This window comes from Chiloscyllium plagiosum, unplaced genomic scaffold, assembly GCF_037043375.1.
Source record: "Chiloscyllium plagiosum isolate Xiang-an unplaced genomic scaffold, Cpla_swu_hap1 HiC_scaffold_15, whole genome shotgun sequence".
NCBI classification, from domain to species: domain Eukaryota; kingdom Metazoa; phylum Chordata; class Chondrichthyes; order Orectolobiformes; family Hemiscylliidae; genus Chiloscyllium; species Chiloscyllium plagiosum.
This window is the reverse complement of record NW_028270153.1, coordinates 46567028-46576222: the sequence shown is the minus strand read 5'-3', so window position 1 is coordinate 46576222 and position 9195 is coordinate 46567028.

Here is a 9195-nt window from a genome sequence, read left to right as displayed (position 1 = left end):
ATTAAAAAGTAGAACCAGAAAGGTAATAATCTCTGGATTACTACCTGATCCACGAGCCTATTGGCACAGAGTCAATAAGATTTAACCAGTAAATGCATGACGCAAAGATTGGTGTGGGAGAAATGGGTTCAAATTCATGGGACATTGGCACCGGTACTGGGGAAGAAGGGACCAATTCCAATGGGATGGTTTTCATCTGAGCTATGCTGAGCCCAGAATCCTAGCGAATTGCATAACTAGGGCTATAAGCAGGGCTTTAAACTAAATTGGGGTGGTGGAAGGTTCAGTTATAGGGGAAATTAGAAAACCTGAATTCCAAGAGGAGGTAAGAGTGCAGAACTCAAGAGAAGTTATTAAAATCACCAGCACAGACACAAATAGGACAGAGTATCTAGAAAGGGTTAGCAATCAAACTTCAAGTGCACTGGACAAATGAATGGCAATGAGAAGAGGGACAGTTAATACAGGACTGAAGGTGTTAAATCTGAATGCATGCAGTATAAGGAATAAGGTAAATGAACTTTTAGCGCAGATTGAAATTGGCAGGTATGACGTGGTGGGCATCGCGGAGATGTGGCTGCAAGGGGATCAGGATTAGAAGCTGCATATTCAGGGATATCCATCCTATCGAAAAGATAGGCAGTTGGGCAAAGGGGGTGGGGTTGCCTATTGTAAGAAATGAAATTAAATCAACAGTAAAAAATGAAGTAGGGTCAGACGGTGTAGTATCTGTGTGGATAGAACAGAGGAAGCATAAAGGTTAAAAAACTGTAGTTGGAGTCATGCATAGGCCTCCAAACAATAGTCAGGACCTGGGGCACAAGATACCCCAGGAGATAGAAAAGGTGTGTTGGAAAGGCAAGATTACAGTGATCATGGGGGATTTCAATATGCAGGTGGACTGGGAACATTGGGTTGGTAGTAAGAAAAGGAATTTGTGGGAAGTATATGAGATGGCTTTTTGGAGCAGCTAGGGAATAGGCAATACTGGATTTAGTGTTGTGCAATGAGGCAGAGTTGATGAGGGAGCTTAAGGTGAAGGAACCCTTAGGAAGCAGTGATTATAATATGATTGAATTTACTCAGAAATTTAAGAGACAAAAGACAGAATCAGAGGTAATGGTATTTCAGCTGAATAAAGGCAGCTACAGAGGCATGAAGGAGGAGCTACGTAGAATTGACTGGGAGAGTAGCCCACCAGCAAAGATAGTGGAACAGCAATGGCAGGAGTTTCTGGGAGTAATTCAGGAGACACAACAGAGATTTGGCCCGAGGAAAAAGAAGCATAGTACAGGAACGATGAGGCAACTATGGCTAACTAGGGAAGTCTGGGATAGCATAAAAGCAAAAGAGGAAGTATATAATGCAGCAAAGAACAGTGGGAAATCAGAGGATCAGGAAGCTTACAAAGACCAATAGAGGGCAACAAAAAAAGAAATAATAGACAATAGACAATAGGTGCAGGAGTAGGCCATTCTGCCCTTCGAGCCTGCACCACCATTTAATATGATAATGGCTGATCATCCTTAATCAGTATTCTGTTCCTGCCTTAGCTCCATAACCCTTGATTCCACTATCCTATCCTGTCTATTATCTATTGTCTATTGACCAGCTTGTCTACACTCCAGAGTTCGAAGGGATAAAGCTGCAAGATAGTGGAAGCATTAGTGGTAATCTTTCAGGAATCTCTAGAATCAGGGAGAGTCCCAGAGGACTGGAAAATTGCTAACATAACACCCCTGTTTTAAAAGGGAGTAAGGCAGAAGATGGAAAATTACAGACCAATTAGCATAACCTCAGTTGTGGGTAAGATCTTGGAATACGTCATGAAGGACGAGATTTCTGAACACTTCGAACTGTATAGTAAAATAGGGCAGAGGCAGCATGGTTTCATCAAGGGGAGGTCATGCCTGACAAATCTGCTAGAATTATTGAGGAAGTAACGAGCAGATTAGACCAAGGAGAACCAATGGATATTTGGACTATCTGGACTTCAAGAAGACGTTTGACAAGATGCCAGACAGGAGGCTATGGAGTAAAATAAGCACCCATGGTGTTAGAGGCAAGGTGCTAGCATGGATAGAAGCTTGGCTGTCTGGCAGAAAGCAGACAGTGGAGATAAAAAGGTCCTTCTCAGGATGGCAGATGGTGACAAGTGGTCATCTGCAAGGCCCAGTGTTGGGACCACAACTTTTCACTTTATACATTGAGGATCGAGATGAAGGAAATTAGAGCATTCTGGCTAGGTTTGCAGATGATACAAAGATAGGGAGAGGGACAGGTAGCATTGAGGAGGCAGTGAGGCCACAGAAGGATTTGGACCGGTTAAATGAGTGGGCAAAGAAGTGGCAAATGGAGTACAACATGGAAAAGTGTGAGGTCATGCATTTTAGTAGAAAGAATAGAGGCATGGACTATTTTGTAAATGGGGAGAAAGTTCAGAATTCTGAAATACAAAGAAACTTGGAAGTTCGAGTCCAGGATTCTCTTAAGATAAACTTGCAGGTTGAGTCAGTAGTTAGGAAGGTAAATGCAATGATGGCATTTACTTTGAACGGATTTGAATATAGTTTTTTGAGGAAGTAACAAAGAGAATTGATAAGGGCAAAGCGGTAGATGTGATCTATATGGACTGATTAGCAAGGTTAGATTTCACGGAACACAGGGAGAACTAGCCATTTGGATACAGAACTGGCTCAAAGGTAGAAGATAGATGGTGGAGGGTTGTTTTTCAGACTGGAGGCCTGGGACCAGTGGAGTGCCACAAGGATCGGTGCTGGGTCCACTACTTTTTGTCATTTACATAAATGATTTGGATGCGAGCATAAGAGGTACAGTTAGTAAGTTTGCAGATGACACCATAATTGGAGGTGTAGTGGACAGTGAAGAGGGTTACCTCAGATTACAACAGGATCTTGACCAGATGGGCCAATGGGCTGAGAAGTGGCGGATGGAGTTTAATTCAGATAAATGCGAAGTGCTGCATTTTGGGAAAGCAAATCTTAGTAGGACTTATACACTTAATGGTAAGGTCCTAGGGAGTGTTGCTGAACAAAGAGACCTTGGAGTGCAGGTTCATAACTCCTTGAAAGAGGAGTCGCAGGCAGATAGGATAGTGAAGAAGGCGTTTGGTATGCTTTCCGACATTGGTCAGAGCACTGAGTACAGGAGTTGGGAGGTCATGTTGCAGCTGTACAGGACATTGGTTAAGCCACTGTTGGAATATTGCGTGCAATTTTGATCTCCTTCCTATCGGAAAGATGTTGTGAAACTTGAAAGGGTTCAGAAAAGATTTACAAGGATGTTGCCAGGGTTGGAGAATTTGAGCTATGGGGAGAGGCTGAACAAGTTGGTGCTGTTTTCCCTGGAGTGTCGGAGGCTAAGGGGTGACCTTATAGAGGTTTACAAAATTATGAAGGGCATGGATAGGGTAAAAAGGCAAAGTCTTTTCCCTGGGGTTGGGGAGTCCAGAACTAGAGGCCATAGGTTTAGGGTGAGGGGGAAAGATATAAAAGAGACCTAAGAGACAACTTTTTCATGCAGAGGGTGGTGCGTGTATGGAATGAGCTGCCAGAGGAAGTGGTGGAGGCTGGTACAATTGCAACATTTAAAAGGCATTCGGATGGGTATATGAATAGGAAGGGTTTGGAGGGATATGGGCCAGGTGCTGGCAGGTGGGACTGGTTTGGGTTGGTATATCTGGTTGGCACGGACAGGTTGGACCGAAGGGTCTGTTTCTATGCTGCATATCTCTATGACTCTATAAAAGCAGAGATGTACTTCCGAGGCTGTATAAGGCTCTGGTCAGGCCACGTTTGGACTATTGTGTGCAGTTTTGGGCCCCATATTTCAGGAAGGATGTACTGGTCTGGAACATGTGCAGAGGAGGCTCATGAGAATGATTCCAAGAATGAAAAGCTTAACATATGAGTAATGTTTGAGGACTTGGGTTTATACTCATTGGAGTTTAGAAGGATGAGGGGGAATAAAATGGAAACTAATGGAAACTAATGGAATACTAAATGGTGTGGACAGAGTGGATGTTGGGAAGATGTTTCCATTGGCAGGAGAGATTAGGACCCAAGGGCACAGCCTTAGAATAAAGGGAAGGCCTTTTAGAATGGAGATAAGAAGAAACTTCTTCAGCCACAGAGTGGTGAATCTATGGAATTTATTGCCACAGAAGGCTGAGGAGGCCAGGTTATTGAGTATATTTAAGACGGAGATAGATAGGTTCTTTATTGTAAAGGGATCAAGGATTACAGAGAGAAAGTGGGAGAATAGGGTTGAGAAACTTACCAGCCATGATTGATTGGCAGAGCAGACTCGATGGGCTGATTGGCCTAATTTCTTCTCCTATGTCTTATGGTTTTACAGTCAAGTCCCCACAGAAACTTACATGTTTCAATAAAATAATCTCTCATTCTTCTAGTGAATGAGTACAGACCTAAGCTAGGTTTCCTTTAACTTTTCCTGCTGCATGGACCATAGAGAGGGATTAGTAAAAGAAACAGTGCAACCCTCTAACCTCATTCACAACAGAATGGAACTTTACATTGGCCTCAGATTCTAAAACCTCCTTTGCAGATCTGTGTCTCACGGTTTGAGCCATCTCCAAAAAAATTACCTCCACACACTTCTACATGGAGAGGTTTCCTGCAAGACTGAACATTTACATCCTTGTGCTTGCTTACTGTCCGTACATGTTATGTACTAGAGGTGTTGGGGGCTTCTGGTGAAAGGCTCTCTGCATAGAGGTCCTCCCCTTTACCATTGGAGTTTTGGCACAGAGGGTATTGTACACAGCAGTCCCATACAGTAGAAGATTACAAACATTGATAGCCTCCAAGGCTACCTGTATTTTCTTCAATATTGAAGAATCTATGCTACATGTTTACGTAGATGGGTTGCAACGTGATTTCAAATTCTGAGGGACTGCACCTCATGTTCTGTTTGCACTTCAGCTCCACACTCCTGACTAGTGGCCACCCACTGCAGAGGGCAACAGGAGTTGGAGACCTTTACCAAGGTCTGCTCCTGGGCATAGCCAACATAGCCATTAACAGGTCCAGGCTGTGAGCTGTGGAAGGACTTGTTAGGCCTGACTGCCTTCCCCTCTTCCTCACCTGTGTGGCCATGGAGAGGGAGCAGGTGGTGCCTACTATCTTTCTCAAGGCCTTCCATGACCAATGGGTCAGTCAGGACCTGGAGTGCAATATCTGCCCCCAGAATTGCATTTTAATTTTAATTTGCTCATTTTTCTTTGGAATTTATTTTCCTTTTGCTGCAGTTCCTGTTGAAGGAGCTATCAATGAGTTAGTTAGTTAATTTAGTTATTTTGACTTTTCAAGGGACTGTACATACTCAATTGTCACAGAATTAAGCAAAATCAGCTATTTACCCTGACTCTGGTTCTTGTTCATTAGACAATCCTCTATCTGTGCTAATACATTAACCCCAACTCTCATAATGTGTAGTAATGTTTTATGTGACACCTATCAAATGCTTTCAGAAATTTAAATAACAAAAACTTCTGTTTCCTCTTTATCCACCCTGACTGTTACACCTCAAAGAGCTCGAGTATATTTGTTGAACATGATTTCTCTTTCATGTAGCTGTGGTGCCTCATTTGGTTGTATTATGCCTTTCTAAATTTCCTGCGACATTTCCTTAATAATAGATTCCAGCATTTCCTAGTGGCAGATATTAGGCCAACTAGCATATGGTTTTCTGCATTTTCTCTCTTTCTTTTATTGACTGGAGGTGTTACACTTGTGGTTTTCCAATCTTCCGGGACTTTTCCAAAATCTATGAAATTCTGCAAGATTACAAACAATGCAACATTACCTCAATCTCCATTTCTTTTAAGACACTCGATGAAGGCCATCAGGTCAAGGGGACTTATCAGCCTTGTGTTCCATTAGCTTTCCTGGTACATTTTTTCTAAAGATTGTACTTGCTTTCAGGTCTTCCCTCCCTTTTTGATTTGGTCCTGTTAATGCTGAGATGATTTTATGTTTTCCACAGTAAACACATACAAAGCCTCTGCTACTTCCTTATTTCCCACTATAAATTCTCATCTTTTCAGGGACCATGTGTTCACTTAACTGAGCCACACTTTGTTTATATACTTGTTGAAGCTCTTGCATACTTCGCATTCTAATTTCCCTTTTTTTTCCGGTCATACTTGCTGATTTCTAAAGCATTCCCAAACTTGTGGCCTACCACTAATCTTCACAGCATAATGTGTTTTGTTTTCTTCAATTTGCTACTATCTTTGGCTTCCTTAGTTAACCACAGATGGTGCCTCTTTTCATGGAGTCTCTTTATTTCAATGGAGTATATCGTTACAGAGAGTTATGAAATATCTCCTGTCTGGATTACACCTCTTCCCACCCTACCTCCTGCAAAAATGCTATCCCGTATTCTCAATTCCTCTGTCTCCACTGTATCTGCTCCCAGGAGGACCAGTTCCACCACAGAACACACCAGATGGCCTGCTTCTTTAGAGACCGCAATTTCCCTTCCCACGTGGTTGAAGATGCCGTCCAATGCATCTCGTCCACATCCCGCACCTCCTTCCTCAAACCCCACCCCTCCAACCATAACAAGGGCAGAACCCCCCCTGGTGCTCACCTTCCACCCTACCAACTTCACATAAACCGCATCATCCGCCGACATTTCCGCCACCTCCAAACGGACCCCACCACCAGGGATATATTTCCCTCCCCATCCCTTTCCACTTTCCGCAAAGACCGTTCCCTCCGTGACTACCTGGTCAGGTCCACGCCCCCCAAAAACCCACCCTCCTTTCCTGGCACTCTCCCCTGCCACCACAGGAATTGCAAAACCTGCGCCCACACCTCCTCCATCATCACCATCCAAGGCCCCAAAGGAGCCTTCCACATCCATCAAAGTTTTACCTGCACATCCACCAATGTAATTTATTGTATCCGTTGCTCCCGATGCAGTCTCCTCTGCACTGGGGAGACTGGACGCCTCCTAGCAGAGCGCTTTAGGGAACATCTCCAGGACACGCACACCAATCAACCCCACTGCCCTGTGGCCCAACATTTCAACTCCCCCTCCCACTCTGCCGAGGACATGCAGGTCCTGGGCCTCCTCCACCGCTGCACCCTCACCACCTGACGCCTGGAGGAAGAACGTCTCATCTTCCACCTCAGTGCACTTCAACCCCAGGGCATCAGTGTGGACTTCACCAGTTCCCTCATTTCCCCTCCCCCCCCACCTTACCCCAGTTCCAACCTTTCAGCTCAGCACCGTCCCCATGACCTGTCCTACCTGCCTATCTTCCTTTCCATCTATCCACTCCATCCTCCTTTCTGACCTATCACCTTCATCCCCACCCCCATCCACCCATTGTACTCTTTGCTACCTTCCCCCACCCTCCTCGCTGACCTATCACCCCCATCCCCACCCCCATTCACCTATTGTACTCTATGCTACATTCTCCCCACCCCACCCCCCTCTCATTTATCTCTCCACCCTGCAGGCTTCCTGCCTCTATTCCTGATGAAGGGCTTTTGCCTGAAACATTGATTTTCCTGCTCCTTGGATGCTGCCTGACCTGCTGTGCTTTTCCAGCACCACTCTGATCCAGACTTGGGTTTCCAGCATCTGCAGTCCTTGTTTTTACCTAATCTACTGTTAGATCATGTGACAATTAATCTATCATCTTACTATTAAATAAAATTTATTAGACATTCCTGGTCTAAATCCTGGCCCTGATATCTATTACAATACCTTATATTTATTTTATTACTTAAAATGGGTTATATAAGAGTAAGAGCATCAAAGAAGTTTACACGAAGAATTGCAGAATTTAGGTCCTTGGCGGCTGAAGACATGGCCAGAGCAATTAAAATTCCGGATGCTTAAGTGGTCAGAAAGGAAGAATTAGAGAAGTGCAGATATCTCGGAAGATCGTTGGCCTGATGAAGACTACAAAGTCAGGCAGAGATGAACCCATGTCGTGATTTGAATATAACAATAAGAATCTTAAAATTGAGGCATCTGTTAACCAAGAGCCAATGATTTGATTGTGATTATTCTTTCACCTACTAAAGCCAAGGAATTATACAGTGAACCATAATGTAATATTTATTAATTGACTCTGATATTGTTATATTCACTTGGTTATGAGGAAATTAATGCAATATTGTGATTTGTAAGGAGTGGGGTGGTTTAGACGGAAGGAGTCAGCAGTTTAACCACACAAGGCTGAGAGGTAAGTTCCTGTTGCAACAATGTAACAAAAAGAGCATTAGTCAAATGTTTTTGTTTTTAGTGTCATGCCTGCCTAATTATAATATAATGTAGCTTGTAGAGCAGGCCGATCTGTCTTTAAAATGGACACTGAATCTTACAAGATGGCTCCCAGAAGTAATGCAGCTATTCTTAATCATTCACTGCAGCCTGAAGCAGACAGACTGATGTGTTGACTTAAGAGCCACTCACAATAAGTCATTCAATAATTCAGAAATTTAAAGAACTGTCCACTGAAACCTCAAAAGGTGTGAAGACTCAAAGGCTTCTGTTGTGTTGAACACAGGAGTTTGGAAGAACATTGCACACAATCCAACATGAATGATTTTGAACCTGACCTGTTCTTATCACACTACTGCACAAGTGCTTGCTTTAGGAAATAGAATAAATAGAATTGAGATCAATCTGATAATTTGATTGTTATTTGATAAGGGAAATTTCTGCCTACAAGTCAGAAAAGAAAGCATGTTTTCCTATCTTGATCAAGTTTTGAGAGATGATCTCAAGTAACAAGTGCCAGCCTCGCAAGAGTCATAAAAGAACAGGATTGTGAAGTAAGGGAGTTAGTTATCGGTATGTTAAGAAGTGTATAAAAAAATGCAAACTACAAATATCTCCACTGTTTAAAGTCATACCTAGCAGCAAGGAAGAAGGTAGTTGTTGCAATCTAAGAAAATCAGCCCCAGTATTCCAAAGGTACTAAATAATCAAGGGGAGCAGTAAGGATTGGAAGGAGAGAAAATAGATATAACTTGACTAACACAAGGGAATAATTGCTAGGGAAGCCAATGGGGCTAAAGGTTGACAGGTCTTGTGGAACTGATGGTTGCATCATAGGATATTAAAAGAAACAGCTACAGCGATAGTGGATGCACTGGTGTTAATTGGCCAAGAATCCTTAGATTATGG